Below are 20,057 nucleotides of genomic sequence, written 5' to 3'. Positions count from 1 at the left end.
ATAATGTTGTGAGGCCTTGGAAGGAGCGATGGATGTTGATGGGAGGCTGGAACGGAGGTGAGATGGCGCGAGGAGGGGCGCCGGGTATTAGCCCGCATCCATTTACTCCGGTCAGGGTTGGCTGGACGTCTAATCAAGTGCGGGATCTCGGGGTGGCGTGTGCGCTTGTCTGTGCCTTATAGCTTTTCGGATGCACGGTGGCGCCATGCGGCACCCGCGTGCATTAAACGTGCACGGGATGTGCGTGCGTCTTACGAGCCGATGGTAACCTCGGTGCAGATTGCAATGGCCGGAAATGTACACATCTTGTAACGGTACAAACGGATTCAATACATTTAAGGAACAAAAATGTTTGTCATTTGTACTTTCAAAATAACACTCTCTAATATATGTTTTTAATTGACATATTTAGTAATACAATGTAAAGAATGTAGGCCACAAGCGACAAATGAAGAAGACTACTAATCGGCAACTACTGACTCAATAAATATTATTCGTTCTTCGCAGAGGATAAAGTTTAAGTCTTCTTCTATTGTTTATCTGTGTGTTTTGATGCACCATTTGCGTTTGAATGGGATTTTGCATTTTGCATTTTGTGAGTCAAAGCAATGATAAAAATAAAAAATCGGCCAAAGGAGGGCTCATATGTGGGGGAAACAAATGATAAATAAATAAAAAAAGAGATCCAATAGTCCACACAAGATCATTGATGAAAAAAAAATTGAATCTCAAAAACGGTAAGGTAAAAGTTCAAATCAGGCAATCCATTAATCGACCAATCAGATTGATTTGAATTTTGCATTGTGTATTCCAAAAGCTTTTTTCCCTGTGATTACTGTTTATTAACCATTGATTGGTGTCTATTTCGTACTTCATATTAGTGCTCTGATTTAAGATTTTGACGATGTTGTACTATGTTAGTGGAAACAGATGTTTGCAATTGTCTTCTTTTGATTAAACACAGAAGATAATCCGTCGTTTTTCATGAAGGACTACAGAAATCAGTGAACAATTACCGATTTGGACCATTTTAAATAAAAATTAAAAAAAAGGTTACAAACGATTGCTCGATTATTGAAATAGTTGTCGATTAATTTTGACAGCTCAAATTGACATCAACATGATTGTTTCCCCCCCCACAATTTGAATCTTTCCACAAAAAGAGCTCTGTAACTCGAGGGCCAAATTTTGACTATGCAAATTCTGTAGATGGTGCAGGAAGTAGTCACCGTCATCCACAACCAAATATTCGGCGCAGCATTTACTAATTTTCCACTGAATTAGGACAACATCCCTCTTGTGTGCCAGCGCTCCCAACAAGCACAACTAGCAATTACGAGCTAGCAAAGTCCCAAGAAAGAGCCAGAAGGTGTAGTGAAGGGAAATCCCCCCCAAACCCGTCTCCCTTCTATCCCAGTGCGGCGTCTCCATCCCTCGCGCTCCCTCTCGTCTTTTCCCTCGCCTCTGCCGGTCTAATCCTGTGCTCGACATGCTCCCTCTTTGTTCTGCGACCCTGACAAGCCGTCTCATTCCCCCGCTCGGAGGACAGTCCCGGTGTGCTGCGGATAATGGAATGCAACGCTGGCGTGATGAAGCCCCGAGGATCCGGGGAGAAAACACAGGAGTGTGTCAAGCAGGGTGATAACGCTCTCATTCTCCCTGGCGTCGATCCGAGGGGCACGGATTACAATTTTACAAGCGGGCTTTCGCTTATTTGCAGCCCTTTGCGCGGGCTTTACACAGCGAGGTGTCACGGGGATGGCGGAAGACGCTCGTATCTGTCTGGCGCAAAGGCCTTTATTAATTTTGACGCGCTCTGCCTCGTGTTGGTGGACAGGCAATTTAAAGTGGCCATAGCAAGAGCTAACTGCTCCCGATGGAGGCCAGAGCTCCGGAGGTGGTGCTGCTGGTGTCATAATAAGAGCTGCTGTATAGCCTCCGTCGTGTCTTGTGTACACTCGATATAGTAGATATCGAAATCCATCGCTGCACTAGCTTGTGCTGCCAACTAGTGGTATTATGTTCACATTGTCAGCAAATTGCTGGCGCCTTTGAGACCAATTACTTCACTTCTGCTTTTATAGAATTATATCAGGGATGCTTTTTGGAGACCGAGCACAAGTACTTACACTTTAGTACCGAAATGAGTACCAATACTTGATAATGGCATTATGTTGTTGATAATGTCTACGTTTGATTCTTTACTTTACTTACGTGGTTTTAAATTTGTAAATAACAATATTTCAGAATTATATTTCAGTATTGTATATCTCAAGGTCAGTACTGTAGTGCCCAACCAAACTATAGCATTCGTGGAGACAAGCTAGCTAGCTAAAATGAAAACAAATCATTTTAGCAAATTTGTTCAGGAGTATGTATGAAACCGGTAGAAGAAGTTGCTCTTAGTTGGAAAAAGGTTGGTGACATTTAAACGTTTATAGTACGACAACGTGCTATTCCTCAGCATTTTGCCTTATATGTTAGCATTAAGCCAGTGCTAGCGTACTTTTGCCGCCGCTCCAGTATGTTGGATTACACACAATTTGTAATTGTTTTTATTTTGTGTTAGTTTTACTGTAATCTTAAACTATGAGCGTCATTTCACATCTTGAAACAAGCACAGATTTTCTCTATTTCTCTGTAACGGGTATCCGGTGTTGTAATATTGGAGCATTTTTAGGAGTCCCGAGTACAGGCGAAGAGTTTCGGTATCGATGCATCCCTAATAAATATCTTCTCTATCATTTAGCAGATTAGCCAGTAATTTCGACCGAGCTAAGCATAGGACCCAATTCTTGTGGCTTTTGCATTTGCTGTCTGGCAACTCAAATTGCATTCTCAATTACAATCAATTTGTCCAGGCCATAAGCTGAGCTTTTTGTCTTTGTCACCACAATTTAGCAAGCGGTGCAGTGAGACAGCAACGGATCAATAAAAATGATTGTTGTTGCCTCCAAACAATTTTAAAGTCAGGGAAAAGTTGACCAAAGGTGCAACTTGCCGATTTCTAGCGAACGCGGTCTTGTGCTATTACACGGCCGTCCGCCTCCTCTTGACCTCAATCTGCTCGACATCCGCGCGGACGCAAAAGGCGGCAAGATTCCCGCTTTCAATCTCAGCTGCCACTTGGCCCGGCGGCATAAGCTCCGCCCATCTAAGCAAAACATTCAACCAGCTGACCTTGGCCACAAAAGGAGGATTACGGGAAGAGGGAGGTGTGAGCTACCTCGTGGGAGAACCTCCCACCCTATAAATAGAAAAGGTGGCAATTAAGTGCCAATCTAATCGTCCCTGTGGAAAAGCAGCCCTGCAAATTCCGCCCTCATATCTCGGAGTCTTTATTCACATGACTTGCTCATCATCGCTGGCTATTGGCTTAATTACGCCTCCGCCATCCACAGATAAGAGAATGATAGCCTTATCGCCACGGCTCATTTCCACATCCATGAAATTAATAAAGTCCACCTTCCATCTCAGTTATGAGTGCAAACTTATATTAGCTGTCACGTACAAGCACTCGGGAAAGTAGTACTTTAGCCTTTAGCTAAGGGGAATTCTTCTCCGATAGATTTCAGACAAAGATAGCTCGTTTGGGCTATAGTTTTTCCACAATGAGATGGCAAGTTTTATGTGGCTCATTTGTCAGGCACGCGGCGGTTGTATTGTTAATTTCATTTTCCTTAATATGCACCTGGGGAGCAATGCTAAATTGCAGTCCTGCTGTCCTCTAGAGTGGACTTTGTAAATATTGTTTGCCAGACTGTAAAATATTAATTATTAGCACTGCGCTGGAGCACAGCCTGCAGACGGGTTGTAAACTCCCGTCTCCGGACCGGCTGACTGACTCCTAACCTAATCAAATGAAAATGGACACTGAGCTACTTCCCAGCTAAATCCACCGGCAGCCCCCAAGTCCGCCAACTCTCGGCGTTGGCTCCTGTAATCGGTGGCGAGACAGCTGCTTTCACCACGCTGTTCCACCTGCCGGCTCCTCTGAGTAAACGGCTGTGCTTCACCGACCAAATCCACTCCAAGCCTCTCTCGGAGTCACACTCCAGCACACAGTGCTCTCGCACATCGATTTCAGGGAAAGGGGGATGACGGGCGGTACCCGTCACAGTAACGATGTTGGCAGAGGAATGAGACGGGCCCCCGTGAGGTTTGGGCCCGTCATTTTTTTCTAAATGACGGCAGATGGTGGGCTTGGCGCTCGCACCATTCTCTCCGTGTCCCAAGATGCACTTCTTTGATGGATGTGGCGAGCGGGAACGCCGTGGAAGAGGCTGAGGCGCATCTGCGCAGGCCGATAACGGGGGCAAAGTGTGTCTGGCTTTTCTGGCCATGCACATCATACTCATTCCCATTGACCGCTTGAGAACTCTTTTCTACTTGATTTGCTTCTGCAGCTTTGTTTTGCAGACCTCCATCGAGATGAACGGTCCAGGCTCGACGTTGCTACCTGCTGGCAAAGCAGCCATTTCTTACTTGGCAGGACATCATACAAAACTGCTCAGAAAATCGGTATCACATGAGAATATTTACCCTCATAAGGAATTTGTCCAATTTTGGGCTTTTTGCTTTGTATTTATATCAAATATAAAGCATATGAAAAAAATCACTGAGTGAGCTGAAATTGCACCCAATTGTCCAAAACAGGTTCAAAATGGCACCGTCCAAAATTTCTAAATTATTATTGTCATTATTATATGGGGAAATGTCCAAATTGTGGCCCATTGATTCTCATTATAAATCTTAATTTTTCATGTTTTTTAATGCACTGTAACCCTGACGTGGTATAGTGCATTTCCTGCGATTAACCAATATATGCCTTCCCTGGAGCATCAACTAAACGTAGAATTTTATTTTATTTTTTTTACTTAAGAGTCATAAAAGCCATAATACACCACATGGCGGTAGAGCGCTAATGACCATTTTTGGTTGAGCTGATTTATGTGCTTGCCATGTCCCCATTCTTATACCAAAACAAGAAAACACGGTTGGGATGGAGAGCTCAGGTCTGTGAGCGTGTGTGGACGCAGTAACCGTGACCTGCGCATGTGTGTGTGGTGAGTGTATGTGCGCATATGTAAATATTCAGCAATGACTTCCATATCACACTTCCAAAAGTGAGACACATTTTGGCTCATTTTACTTATGTTGTGACCACTTTTTAAAACCCTGAAATCTTTTTTTTTTTTTTTTTTTTTCACCATGCATTACACGAGCTGTTTTTTTCTTTCCTCTTCCTTCACTAAAAGCTATTTATCTCCGACTCATCCATCGTTCATTGAAGAAGTGACACAGAGGGCTTCACACCTTCAGGTCAATTGAGCAATCGCCGCCTAACAACACCCTTGCAAAGGTCATGTCAGCGTCATCATCCTAATCGTCGGCCACCATCACTTTGGGTGATTTCGGCTTGCAGTAAAAGCCTCATGAGCCGCCCAAGCGCGTCCGTGCCCATAAACGGAACCGAGGCCACGGGGATGTCGGCTCGCCCGCCGACGATGCATCTTTGGGATTCTCGGCGTGGCGCTGCGCGGTGTCAAGTCAGGCGTTGAGAGTCGATTTAGCCGCGGCATTGGGGAGGCTCGCACATTAGCAGCAAGGAAATGGGAGCCAGCAAATACTTAGCGGGTGATTGGCGCCGCAATCACACAACACCCCCCTTGGCAGCCCGTCAAGCGGCGCTATACGCAGACGGGGCCATTAGCAGGCGGGGCAGCTTTGTGAAGCATGTCGCTGCTTCACGCCTTTACGCCGCGGGGATGTGTGGTTCGATGTCATCCATGATCATTTTGGCGTAGGGCACACAATCGGGTGACAAAGTTCACAACCAGGCTGAGCGTAGATTTGAGGTCATTTGGCAAGTCCTGTTTTGTCGGTGCTGTTAATTTGCAGTAACATTATAGCTGTTCTAAATGTAATAGCAAATGTAAAAAAAAAAAAATCGCATTATTCATACTCCTAACATAAAAGTAAAAAAAAAAAAAAAGTTAAACTAATTAAATTATGGCTGCATCTTTTTGTCATTGATACAGTAATTTCATAATAATTCATAAAATTGAGTTACAATTAAAAACTGTACTGTAAAAACGAGTGTTTTTCTGCCACTAGATGGCATCATTGCCTTTGTAAGACATTGGTGACAGCTCAATGCATTTTCCTTTTCATATGACGAGCGATCTAATCTTTAAGTCAGTGATGATTTTTTTTTTTCCCCGTTTCATATTTTGACTTCATCGCTTGCCCGTTCTTGATTTGATTTGTTAGCGGTGATCATGCATCCGACTTTGCGCATCCCTGCACACTGTCTCTCAAACCACCGTGGCTCAAAGGTGACATTTCTAATTCTGTCAAGTGGAAATTACATTTACCTAATGCTAATTTGTTTTCCCAATTATGTCTGTGGAGAATTGTAATTACTTCCTGGATTGCGCACCCTGGGAATGTGTTCAGCCATGTTGCAAGCGTGGGGCTTCAGTGTTGTGATTAGGTTTCAGCGCATAAGTCATCTCGTACGGGAATCATTTGTGTTCATTGACGAGCAGAGCATTAGAAACCTACTGCTGTGAATAATTCATATCATATATTGCAATTCCTACGTTACAGTTCAGTCCTCAGCCCAACAAACCGTGACACTCAAACGGTTGTGCACGCGCTCGGTGTTGTAATTGTCTGGTTCGAATATAAGTGGCTTTGCGCTGCTTTAATTGATGGCCCTCTGCATTCAAAATGGAGGTGCTTTGTTTTTTGGCGTCAGGCGCCGCCGCCGCGCGTGACAGTGTTGGTAATCAACGACCCGAGTTGCGTACGTGTTGGATGAAAGTGGCGAGCAAATAGCATGCGGCAAATGCAATAAAGTCCCCGACCGAGTCTTTTCCGTACAGTCCGCGAGGTGAAAAAAAAACCTCGGGAGCTTTTTTTAACTTTAACACTCATCAGGGAACCCTCCTGACGGGAATGTCATTTGATGAGCGCCACGCTCGTGCGTGGCTCGCCACGCCACGGGCTGCATGCTAATTGCGGAGGCGTAGCCGGCACGAGATGACCTTGTAGGGTAAAAGGAAGGAGGCGGAGAAGTGCTTTTGCTTAGCGTCTGGTGGGCAGCTTGCGCTCGAACCGCCTTTGTCTTGACCTTGGGCGGCAAAGTCGGCCAAGTCAGAACCCTCGTTGACGAGAGCTCATAAAGCCGGCGCCTCATTAAAAAAAATAGGAAGCAATGTAGTGTGTTTAATGGGTAATAGGCGTCGCACATCACGTTATCTAATGAGCAGAGCATCGTCGCCGCTATCACAACATATCGTTTTCGCTTCACGCCATTAGCTTGGAGTCGTAGAACGCCAGGCAAATTTATACCTTCACCTTTCAAGGCAATCATTGACCTCATAGTTTCTGTATAATAGATGTGAGGTCATCTTCTCAAAGGGCAGGCAATTTCCACCAAACAAGAAAAGCACTTTCATAATCCCGATAAAGCGGTAGGCACCTTTTTTGGACCCGCAGTGCGCAATCTCTCGACTCTTTGGAGCGCCAAACATTGTCAGGCTTTATCTGTAATTTTATCAGAAGCTCTCCTGTCCCAATACCGCGACCTTTGTGGCAGAGCGCTCGCTCTTTGTGCTCGCCCCCTGACAGGTTTCCTCGTGCGGCGAAACCCGAAAGTCCTCAGATTAGCGACCAATCCGTGACAAAGCACGTACAGATGAGAGAGACCGGGCCGAAATCTTCAATCAAAGGTCAAATGCAGCTTTGCTTGAGTGACGGATGGCGGGAGGCCTCCAATTGCATTTTTGCAACGTTTGACAGCTAAATAAAGTGTGCTGCGGTTTAAAGAAACAAAATGGAGTGTGCGTGCGAGTTTCTCACCAGAGAGAAAGGGCGAGCTCGCTCACCTGTCGCTTTTAGCGCCATTAGTTCTTCGCTGACACGCATTGATAAAATGGCGCCATCTCCTTTGGTCCCCATTAAAAAGTCGTCGTATTAAAAACAATCATTGTAGACCTTTGCTGATGAGCATTTTATTACCTTTATGAAAGCGTCAATGGGAGGGAGAGAGAGAGAGCGATAAGGAGAGAAAACCTTCAACCAATTCTGAGAGTGCTGGCGAAGGGAGACAACAAAGAAGCTGACAAAGGTTGCTTTATTTTTAGACGCTTGTTTCTTTGTCAACGTAACCATACGGTAACATCCAAACACACAACTGTAACAAGACAAATCCTATCCCCGTTTCTGACCTACGCAGGCTTGATAACGATTACATTTGTATTTTCTAACGTGCCAAACTTCGGGATGGTGTCTTTGAATGTGTATGAACACGATTGACGTGACTCGAGGACGTTTTGTAGTCAAGAGTTTTGTCAACGATGCGATTTCCTGGTAGCCGAACTAAACGAGCTTGTAGGATCAGCAACTTGACACGTATTAGCTATACTGGCCGTATTTCTTCATCTCCTCTCGTCCAGTGATTGTTAACCAAAGGTTGGGCCGTGAGCGCCATCTAGTGGGCCGCAAAGTAATTTCCGTTTTGTAACTCTGGCCCGCGACGGCCGCAGGTTTTGTACACATGTAGCAGGGTATTTTTTTAAACCAACCCCCCCCCTGTGTAGAAAAAATCAATCTGTCTTATTGCCCATTATTAGTATTGTGCTCCATTCATTCCTAATGGTCGGTATTCTGTTTCGTCACGCTGCTGTCGGCATGTTGTGGGGCGGCGCACGCGGAGCGCCACGACTCCTTCGGGTTGCAGCACGCAATGGACGCGCGCTGTTCCAAAATGACAGCGTCGCGGAACCGCCGTTGGATGCGCTGCTCTTGACGCTCGCAAATGTCGTGCATCTCATGAAGCGGGGAAGTCATTTCATGTTTTCTTCTGTTTCCGGGTTTCGTTAAGCATTCGGCCCTCGTCGTGTTTGTCCAATAGGAGGATTTTGCTCTGATGTCTGTCAATGGGAAAAGTAGTCACATGACACCTGATTTAGAAGAGTGCAATTAAAACAAGCGTACTTTGTGGTCACAGTGTAAAGCAGCCAAAATAATTGATGCATTCTCATCCAAAGTTTGAGACTTGGTGGAAAGTCCGCCTCCCTGCGGGCTTGAAAGTTTGAATCTGCATGCAAAAGAGTCGGCTTCACTTTTGACTTGTTGACATGCGGCGGCCTGAAGTGCCGGAAGGAAGTTTTGCCTCCACGTGGGAGCTGAATCGATCCATCAATACGATGCAAGTTGCTTCTTGAACAAAAAAGTTGTGATCGCAATCAAATGCGTTCCAGCACATCCTGCTTGGAATCGCTGCTCAGGTAGCGGCTTGGCCTGATTGGCTATTCAAGGGTTCATCCTTTACCGGCGTGCCAGATGCTTGCGCCGGCACTTTTCGCTGATAGCAACGTGAGAAACCGGGTGAAGCGAGCCGCTAAAACCCCTGCGGTGGAAAAGCTGCAGCAGCGCAAAGATGGCGGCTAGCAAGTGGAACTTTCGGCTTACCGCGAGGAGAGCGTCATCCATGCGCACGTACGTGTAACCGAATGGACATCCTGCCGTGTTTTAATGACACCGGGACCCGCGGTGGCACCGGGTTCCACAAACCAAGCTTAATAAAGCCCGCAAAGACGGAGTTTTCCTCACACAGCTGCTGCAGGTCTAATGAAAGTCCTTGAAATGTCAACGGAGGGTTTTCGTTGAAATGGACGCGCATTGATCAACAATCAACTGGCTATTTATTTCCGAAGGTCGCACTTATGGTTCGGGTTTTGTCGTTCCACGAGTAGAAAAGCAGCTGCCGCGCGCATGTTCAGCCTTTTTAAAACCTTGCTGGAGTGCAAATGCTTTTGTTGCACATGATGCCATAATGTTACTTTAATGTCACCATATGCCAATGTTTGCCGGCGCCAACTCTGATTAAACGTGTCGCCTGTAAGAGTCGGGGCTGATTAATTAATTGCGTTTCCCGCCCAAGTGGAGTAAAACTAAAAATAACAGCGTAGCCAATCTGTGAAAAGAAACAATCGCTAATCTACGAAGGCGGCAAAGCTTGAATAATGAGCGCAAATGAAGGCAATTTCACATGTGCAAAGCGCCACACAAACGGGCGGCGGCTCACGGGAATACGCCGAGCCACTTGATTGGCCCCGAGGGACTCGATATCTACGATTTAATTTCAGATAGCGAGTAAGCATATCCTGTTACAAGCCATTACAAGAGTTCAACGCCAGCCTCTGTTTTGCTCCGTCTTTCTCGGCGCACGTCTCGGGAGTTCACATTTCTTGCTTTTGTTCAAATAGAACTAATCGAATCCAGGTCCAAAATATAAACCAAGAAAGTAAGTCAAATGAAAACTCCCTTTGTGTTGTTTGATTAATAGTCCTATTTTGGCTTTGATATTTCGGGACAAACGTCCAACTGTGGCGAATTATCAGAGACCTCCGACCGACACGGTGGGCCGCTTGCAATCCACATCACAAAGCCGGCGCCATTGATCATTCCAGAACCTGCTGGGCAGAAATGGGGAGCGCAAGCCGGATAAAATGCGACGGCAACTATTAAATATTGCTAAAGCGCTGGGGGGGGAAAAATCACGTGGAAAGGCTGAGGGGAAAATGATATTGAGGGGGTGGAAGGATGCTCATTTGCAACATTTCATATTCTCGCCAGTTGCCGCACTTGAGGTGCAATCTGGGCCTGCCAAATCGGCAGTAGCTCCATCACTCATCCCCGTCCGCGCTGTCTTCTGACTCGGGCTGCGCTGCTAATGCAGATCGCGGGGATATATGAGGGCCATTTTGTTCGCCGCGGGGCGGAAACCATCGCAGGCGAGCCCATCCCTCTCTCGGTGCGACACCCGACATCTGTTCACCTCGCACCGATTCCACGTCAGCCCATCTGGACATCCGTCATTGCCCTCTTCCGATCAGATCGAAGGCGGCCACGCGTATTGTCCGTCAATTATGGACGACGCGTATTAAAAATGTCGACGCGCTCGCAACAATTATGAGTTACATCATTGATCGGTTTGGATCAGGCCGCATCATCCCTAAATTGGGTGGCAGGAAAAAAAACATCACAAAGTACGCATTCACACGAAAGCAAACATCTTCTGTCCACATTCACGAAAATAGCATCAGAAGAAGTTGAAACCCTTTGGATCGCGCAAGTCGCAAGTATGGGAGCATTTTGGCAACTTGGGGGGACATTTTTTCAAAATAAAGTTGATCAAATATCACATGATGGATGGCAATGTAAATAGCCTTAGGCTAGCTTAACTTCCCTTTTAGATGTTTAGGATTTCTTTATTGTAGGTTTGATGCTGGTTAGCTAGCTGTTAGCATTAGCAGCAAGTGCTATCTTAGACAGTTAGTGCCTAGTTAGACAGCTCGTTCCTTACTTGAATTCTTTTTCGATATTCGGGAACAAGGCTACTTTGTAATTCACTCTCCGTGTTTAAAGGAAGGGAACCGCCTTCATTTGTACGTTGAGGTCTTTTCATTATAAAAAAAATAATGGATAAATAGAACTTTGTCTTCATTTATTTTATAAAACATTTTTGCCCATAAAAAAAGAAACGCAAACAAATCAAAATGTCCAACAGCCGTTTCGATTTTAGGAACACAACTTTAAGCCATTAATACCTTATTTTACACATGTCGCACGTATAAACTAAGAAGGCCTCATATTGCACTTTAAGTTGCGTTCTTCAATCCTAAATGTCTATATTAGATGGGGGGGGAAGTGTTTTACGAAATAAATGAAGTAAAAGAACTTTTTTTTTCCTGAAGTGATCGGAAAAACAATCTGATCCGTGACTCAATTCCAGGATCCGATCACAATCCGGACCGTGACTTTTGTGATCCGTTTGCACCACTTTGAGACCTTGTTTGACTTCCTCATTGGCAATCGAACTGCAGACGCAACAGAGACGCTCGTGAGGAGATTTTGACATTTTGAGCCAAAACCCAAACTCAGGCTTTCTTTTGTAATACAACAAATGAGCTGACACTTCTAGTGATCTTTTAGGGCCTCTCCTCTCTTTTCAATCGATCCCCCCCCCTTCAAGGAGGTGAAGCATGCGTCGTCTCTATGCAGGTCTGTCCTCATCTGACGACTAAATAGACCATTCATCATGTGATTGGTCTTTTACATCTTGACTTTTGAGTGATCTGCCGCTGGGTCGGGCAGCACCATCCATCATCGTCCAATGGGGACGTCACAGCTCATTGTGTGAGGTGTGACCCCTCCCCCCCCAACTGTTAGCTCGCTGCATTTTTAGAGATGATCAAGTCAAAGCTGAAGATGAAAAAAGCTGCCCAGCCGTTGGTTCCGAGCATTCAAGGGCCAATCTCGGCTCGGCGAGGAGCCAACACGTCACACGTCAGTGAATGTCGTGCACGAGCAAGATGCTGCATCCGAAATCGGAAATCATGCTATCGGCATGTGACTTGTTCGTACTTGCCAATGCCACCGTTTCAATGCAGTATCGGGGCCTTTCCTGATACCGGTATCGGTATCGGAACAACAGTACTTCCAACAACAACTGCAAAATCCATTTTTAAACAATGAAAGAAAACGAATTTCCTCACTCTTCAGACTCATCATCTGCATCTTGCATATGTGACAACAAACCCCAAAATGACTGAGACAAGTTTCCCCAAACTAGCATGTTGGCTAACACTTGCTCTAGTTTAAAGTTAGCTTCAAACAGAGCAGTGACGGAGACATGACAAGACGTCTGAACATGATTTGCTGCTAGAATTTGTCTACGTACGACGTCCGTTTCAAAATGCATGAAAATGAAAATTGTAACGTGACAACTTGCCCGTGACACAACTAGCCCCGGAGGGCGGCGTATTCTCCAAATTGTCACGGTCTCGACACTGATTTAACACGCGGGCGGCGGTTTTCAGCTGGGACGGCGGCGCGCCGACAACCTTTCATTATCATCAAGAAGTCGTCGCTGCTCAACAAGGGATATAATTGCTTGGCGGGTAATGGCGGCTTGAAAGTGTTGGATGTGCGTTTATCTCCCGAGTCGCAGTTTGAGCTCTTTGCCAAGAAGGCGTCGGCATTGTCTCACATTCACAGCTTGCCTTGAACGCCGCACGCATCTTAAGTGCTATTTTTGTGCTGTTTCTTTGCCGTCGTCACAGGATCCTCCAGGATGGGATTTCCGCCGCTACGCGCGGAGCCTCAACGCGCGGAGCCTCAACGCGACCCTTTCGCTTCCATTAGAATCCGCAAGAAACAAAAGCTAAACCGATAAGAACTGAATTCAATCTCATCTGCGTGGACGTGTGGTATGTATGCCGAATGTCCGACTGTAAGTGGTCGGCAAATGTTGTATTGAGAATAAAGCAGAAATGTTCGCTGTTCCTAATTGTCGCTTGGAGGGAAAAAATGGGTCTTGGATGTCCGTCTCTGCTCCAAAGCGAGTCGAACACTTTCCATCGCTATCTTGCGAAGGAAGCCTGACTTGAGCCAGTCGCGTCTTTGGAGGCCTCGACCGCGGCCGCTCTTCCACGCGCCGCCCGACCCCCGCCTCCGCTTCCATCTCGCCACCGCCGGCGCAGTCGCATTATTAAACTTGTATAAGATCATTAGCATAGAAAGCAGGAAACCTCCAGCGTGGCCGTCATCCATATTTATCTGGACGTGCCTGACCGGCGCTGGCCGCGTCACCCCTTTGCGCGCCGAGCGTGTCCGCCGATCACGTTTGGGCGGCCGCAAAGTGGATATGAGTTGAAGCATGGCCGCTTCGAAGGGCGAGATATTTCTGGGGGAGGATGCGGCTCGGGGAGGGAATGTGCACATTTGGAAGCAGCAGACGGAGGCTCGGCCTGGTTCGTCGCCGCGCTTTGTTTCAGCGTCTGATAATCAAATCCATATTCATCTGCCGGCGCGCATCGCCAAACCGGGCTTTTGATACGACGAGTGTCACCTGTGGGTTAGCGGCGCTTGGGCGGGAGAGCGGTGAAAAAATGCACTTTTGAAAACCACGCCATCATTGTCTCCTTGCTCTCCTGGGTGATGCCCCCCCCCCCCCCTTCTCTCTTTTCCCGCTTTCCTCCCGTTTTTCAGCCTCCCGCCTGATTGCGCAACCCCCTCCGAGAATTCTCTTGTACTGTCCCAGTGGCATTTGAGAATGGGGGGGGGGGGGGGCTTTTGTTTTGCATCATCTTTGTGTAACTTGGTATTTAAATCAACATTTTTCGCAAGCACACTTAAACGGTGGCAGGGTTTTGACTTTGTGGACCTGGATTTGCCACCTCTGGCCAATTACGGCACACCAAGTCATCAGGAACAGAACAATTACAATTCTTTGTACTAACGCAAGCCAATGGAATCTGTTTGCCACTTCTTCTTCTTTCCCCCCCCCAGCCCCCCATCGCCTCTTCTTCCCTCCTGTGAGATTGCTGTTGTGTCTTATGGCTTTTTATTCCTACGTGATGGTCGATGGGTTCATGTAGGAGCAGAAGCCACTAAACACGCGGCGACCGCTCAGCGCGACGGCCGACATCGTGCAGCCAACGTTCTCGTCACGCACGTTTTTTCCCCTCCATGCTCGTCACAATGAAGACAATTGGGCGGGATGCGCTAAATATTTAGCACGGTGGTTCCTCAATCGAACCGCGGGGCTTTGGCGAGTCGGTCTCGGGGTTTTCAATAAAGAAGGCTTTGGTGAACGTGCATCGGAAAGCGATCGGGTTTAGCAGGACTTTGTGTCTTTTCTACCGACATGCACTTTAATATCTAATTGTGCCTCCAATCAGGAAGTGGGACGTTTTCATGGCAAAAGCAGACCAGAGATGACGCGCATCGAGGTAGGTCATGGAAAAACATTGTCAAAATGTCACCAACACATCACACGTCCGATCTTAAAGTTAAAAGACGTCAATGAACTGGAAAGACTTTGCTGCAAACTTGCTCCTACTTTTGCCGTTTATTGCCTTAAAGCTCCCCTTGAGCCGAGTTCGCTTCCAAGCAATTAAGCCTCAAATTCAAATGAGCCCAATTCTGTTGGGTCCGCTTTGGCGCAACGGGATCGGCTTTAAATGTCAACGGTCTGTTCGTGTCACCCCCCCCCCACCCCCCGCCCCCCCCGAGGCCAATCTGAATAAAGCCTAAACGTGATGTTGTCGTAAACCAAAAGGCTGAATTATGAATGCATGAATATTACACGGGTTCGACACGTGCTTCCGATTGTGTGACATTACTTTTGCGCCGACGCAAGGTTGGATTAATATTCAAGAAGACTTCGCAATAGCTCCGCTCCGCTGGGGTTTCATGATTTATTCAGCACTGCGAGTTGTTGTGATCTAATATTCAGTGGGCGGGACGGGAAGTTTCTTTCGCTTGCATTATCGGTTACATTTATTTTTCTGCTTCCCGCTCCTACGCGGTGTTTCTTTTTCATGCGCCTCTGAGAGAATTCCAAAGCAGAGCCGAGAGGTGTGCTTTCCGTCCCGGACTAGCGGGGGAGATCCATGGGAAATTTAAAGGCGGGAACGCTGGGCCGTCCTGGAAGTGAAGGCGCGCGTCTTCCTTCAAAACGCCACCAAAAGGAGATTGATTGCGAATGTGCGGCTGCGTGCGCCTTCGCCGCTTATGATGTGACGCGGCTTTCCATGTTGAAAATGTCCAAAAGCGTCCGCTGCGTTGGCGGCAGGTCACATGACCCTCGACTTGAAATCACAAGCGGAGAAATTGAATTTTCATGTGACAAATGTGATGTGTTTGTGTACAGTATCAGCCCCCCCCCCAACCCCCCCCCCCCCCCCCCCCCCCGCAGGCTCCACTTTGATTTGCCTGTAATAAATAATGCTCTTTTGTGTTCCCGCTTCATTTGTTGCCGTTTGTAATGTCAGCGCTGTTCAATAAAACATGAACGATGCCGATTCAACCTGCTGCAGATCTCCTGTTTCATTTGTCACTCAAACTTGCCGTCCCCCCCCCGCAAACGCTGGCGTGTGCGTCTGCGGTCCGCTGCTTGTCCGTGCGTGGCAGCTTTGATTGGCAGAAGCGCGCGCAGGAAGTTTGATTCCACGCTATTAAGACGGCGACGACGAGCTGCATTTCGGTCTGCCTGTCGGTGCGATGACGCGTTGATCGCGGCACGAAATCGACTTCTGCCTCATTAAACAATAAAGAAGCTTTTAATCAGCACTACATGATCGCCGACAAAGTTAAGCCGTAAGCCTCGAGAAGATTGTTTGCTCACCGACACGCCAGCTGGACGACGTTTGCGGGGGAATCGCCCTCGCCGCCCTTTTTTTTTTTTTTCTCTCTCTGATGAAATCAGAGGAAATCCACAAGCAGACCACACGCCCTCGCTCTCTTTTTTCAAACTCCTCTGTTCAATAATTCTCAGTGATCGGCCTCTCCTTTGAGTCTTCGCTCCTCATTCCAATTACCGGAAGGCAAAGAGACCCTCGTGTTTGTCGGCACGCAAGCGATAATTGGTTAATCCCCGAAATTTAGGCCAGTGCACAGAATCTGTAATTAAAGCACAAAGATGGTCAAATATTGACACGGACGAGACCCGTCGCCGTCGCCGATGACTGCACACGAGAGCCGTCGTCATGCACAAATGCACACCGACATCGAAAGTCCTCACAAATAATAAAGAGGCCAACATTCCGATTATATCATCACATTGAATACGTTTGCAGTCTAAAAAGTATGAATTTGGCGTCTCCATTCACACACTTGCAGCGACATAGCGAACATCTATTGCAGTATTTGCCTCGGCTCATCAAAGTTGGGAAATATGATTTAAAAAAAACAAACAATTTGAAGCAAACAAGAAACAAAACTTAACATAAAAAAAGATATCAAATAAGACTTTGGTAAGACATGTTGGAAAAGGAGTAGGAAGAAGTACAGTATAAACTTTATCTCCATTTCACATCAAAATATCCCCCCAAAAAATGACAGTTTATCATATATATACTTGGCTTCTACATGACAGCAATAATAATATAACAATGATAACAATAATAATAATATTATTCCTATTATCACCATTGTAGTGTAACCAAATAATACAAGGCCTTCCTTCTTCCTCCTTTTACTTCTGAAAGTATTTTGCTCATGAAGCACGCAAAAAAAAACACACACAAAAACACAAATTCTCCTGCAATGTTCTCGGCATGTTTTGTTATTCCGGAGCAAGACAAAGCGGTTGCCGAGCTACAGCATATTTGATGTCGTCATCCTTTATCGATAACAATACATTACGATATTGATATTTTCTGCCACCACTCGTACATCTTCACAATCTGGCATCAATTCTGCCTTTAAATTAGATAGCTCTCATTTTTGTCATCAATATATTGATTTTATTTTCCCCTTGTGCAGCAAAATTAGGCAATATGATGAAGTGTTGCTTTTCCTTTTTTCCACCAGAATAATAACTTTCTTTCCACGCTGTGCAATGACACTAAAACATGTCATTGTCAGCAATATTAACGAATCTCTCGCTGACTGCGTCAAGCACGTTTGCCTCCCAGAAACAAAAGCTTTAAGTCGCCAGCCACCAACATTTCGCTTCACAACGTCTGCGGGCCTGAAGCGCTGCCGCCATTCTGCCGGCTCACGTGTGACCCACAGACGTCCCGCTGTGACAGCCGTGTGCTGACTTGCGCACATTTGTTCCACAGCTCACTAAAGAAAAAGCTGCCACCGCCGCCGCCACGCCGTGTCCACTTAATGAGACTGAAGTGTCAGCATCCTGCCTGCAATTACAGTGCTTAGGACTCTTTAATGATATGTTAATGGCTTGGCTGTATTACCTTTCAGCTGCCCAAACAACATTAAAAACCCCGCGGCTGATTAATCCGGCATCCACAAAAACATCCAATTAGAGGGAAAATTGGACTCTGCTCTCGCCAAACAACATGCGGCCAAGAAATGATGGGCAGTCAATTAAATGTGACGCCGTATCGCAGTCAAAACACAGTCGGGAAGACGAGTGGCGACGCGTTGGTCTTGTCGTCGTTTTACATTCATAGTATTTGGAAAAGTGGCAAGAAGGAAGAAGCAGAATATTGGCGAGACCTACCAGGGGGATGCTAAGTGCTAAGCTAGCTTGATGCTAAGCTAGCTTGATGCTAAGTGTTAAGCTAGCTTGATGCTAAGTGCTAAGATAGCTTGATGCTAAGTGCTAAGCTAGCTTGATGCTAAGTGTTAAGCTAGCTTGATGCTAAGTGCTAAGCTAGCTTAACACTTAGCATCAAGCTAGCTTAGCGGTATTGATGCTAAGTGCTAAGCTAGCTTGATGCTAAGTGCTAAGCTAGCTTGATCCCCACACCAAGGTCAATTGTGGTCAACAAACTGAAACTGCAACTTGTTGACAGGATAAGGAATATGTAGAAACTGTACACAACTTAGAAATCCGGCACGAGAACTCCAACTCACTGACAACGATTCCATTAGTAGGCAACTTGTGATACATAAAATTTGCCCAAAACAATGACAGATCATTTTAAAGAAAGATCCATATAGTGCAATATAATGTTTCGCCTTAAAGTGGAAGTCAACCCCCATAATAATAATAATAATAATATGTTCTATGCAGCCCAGTAGTCTAAATATGGTATTCTGGTTAATATTGCGTTGCCATTTTTATCCATCTCATAGGGCGGCCATTTTGCCACTGGTCACAGTTGCTCAGGCAACGACCAATCACAGCTCAAATGTTGTCTGAAACTGAGCTATGATTGGTCGTTATGTCGACAGCAAGTGGCAAAATGGCCGCCCCTGAGATGGATGCTGGCTGGATTGGACTCGTGAGGTCACATATTGTCTAGAAATGTTTAATGTTCACTTCCCTTTTAAAGATGCTTTGTGGAGTTTAAAATGTGAATTATTATTATTATTTCCACATCAAGCACGCGCCACCAAAGGGTCCCGACTTTCGTCCTGCGTCGACGCCTATCAGCTTGTGTCTTCCCTTCAGTGTGCGAACCGTTTTTGGAGGGTGAGGATCATCCATCCGTCCATCCGTCCATCCGTCCATCCTATGCCAGTCAAACTTTATGAAATGTGATTGTGGAAATCGATGGAATGAAGCGCCGTCCGTGCGAGCCAATCCAAATGGTGCAGCTGTTAGCTTGATGTTCACGTCACGTTATTCATTCGATACTGTGACAAATAACTCCAACACAAATGAAAAAATAAATAAAACAACCAATTTTGTTCCGACGACATGAGACGTGACTACATTTGAAGATAAAAGTTGAAAAGTTGCAATCACAGCTGGGCCTAAACAATACGACAAGTTGTCGGCCTGATAGCGCAAGTAATGGCGTCCGCTCATCAATCTCCGCCATAAAAGCCCCCTCGGAGCAGACGGCTTTTAGCTCCATCTCGTCTCTTATCAGCTCTCATCAACAGGCCCGGAGAACCAGGTTGCAAGGGCTCCTGTTCATTTCAGGCAGGTTAAGGGGGGGGGCGGGTTCCAGCCAGCCACAGCATCCTTATCAAAGACCCCGCGGGCTGAGCTAAAAATAAAAAGCAAAGGAGATTGGCATCGATTTGTGCTGCCGTTGACGGCCCGATTGGCGGCGGCGGCGGCTGTTGAGCCATCGAGGGAATCCGCCAGAGCGACGATGATGAGATGAGATGGGCAGATAAGTTCTGACAAGCGCCTTCGCCCGACAACCGCCTCGAATCAAACACACGCGCGTGTGAAAAAGTCATTACCGCGCGCACGCACGCACTTGAGCAAGTTAAGGGACGTTGGCTGGCTGAGCATCGCACCTGTCCACTGTCCTGTGCCAAGTGTGAGCCCGCGCGGGTGCTCACACATACCAAGGAGCCGCCCACCCGGCCGCTAGCCTCGCTCCGGGATAGGACGGCCTGTCCGTGTCACTGACCTTTGCGCTGGTGCTGTCAACGAACTCCGCCACGTGGTTGGCGTTATTACAACGTCCACTTGGCTGCGCCGCCGTGTCACTCGTGTCCGCGCTGGACGAGCAAATCACGTGCTCCCGCCTTGCCAGCGTTGTGAAAGGTAGCCTGGCACCTTGGGAAATCTGATCATTAGTGTATAGGGGGGGGGGGGTAGT

At 46.7% G+C, this 20,057-nt stretch overlaps 1 protein-coding gene across 2 annotated transcripts in view; it reads left to right on the top strand.

The window, feature by feature from the left end:
- Positions 1-20,057, top strand: part of LOC144035201 (uncharacterized) — a 56,079-nt gene that overhangs the window by 22,652 nt on the left and 13,370 nt on the right. The window contains exon 1 of one of the 2 annotated variants that reach the window (XM_077544722.1): positions 14,172-14,810. The exons of the other annotated variant lie outside the window; for it this stretch is intronic. The gene's annotated coding sequence lies outside the window, so the exon portion shown is untranslated. Of the gene's footprint in view, positions 1-14,171; positions 14,811-20,057 lie in introns of those variants that run through there. 2 annotated transcript variants of the gene reach the window in all.

The sequence above is a fragment of the Vanacampus margaritifer genome, chromosome 15 (genome assembly GCF_051991255.1).
Source record: "Vanacampus margaritifer isolate UIUO_Vmar chromosome 15, RoL_Vmar_1.0, whole genome shotgun sequence".
Taxonomy (NCBI): domain Eukaryota; kingdom Metazoa; phylum Chordata; class Actinopteri; order Syngnathiformes; family Syngnathidae; genus Vanacampus; species Vanacampus margaritifer.
Note: the sequence above shows the minus strand (reverse complement) of the source record. Positions and strands in the feature narration are given on the sequence as shown.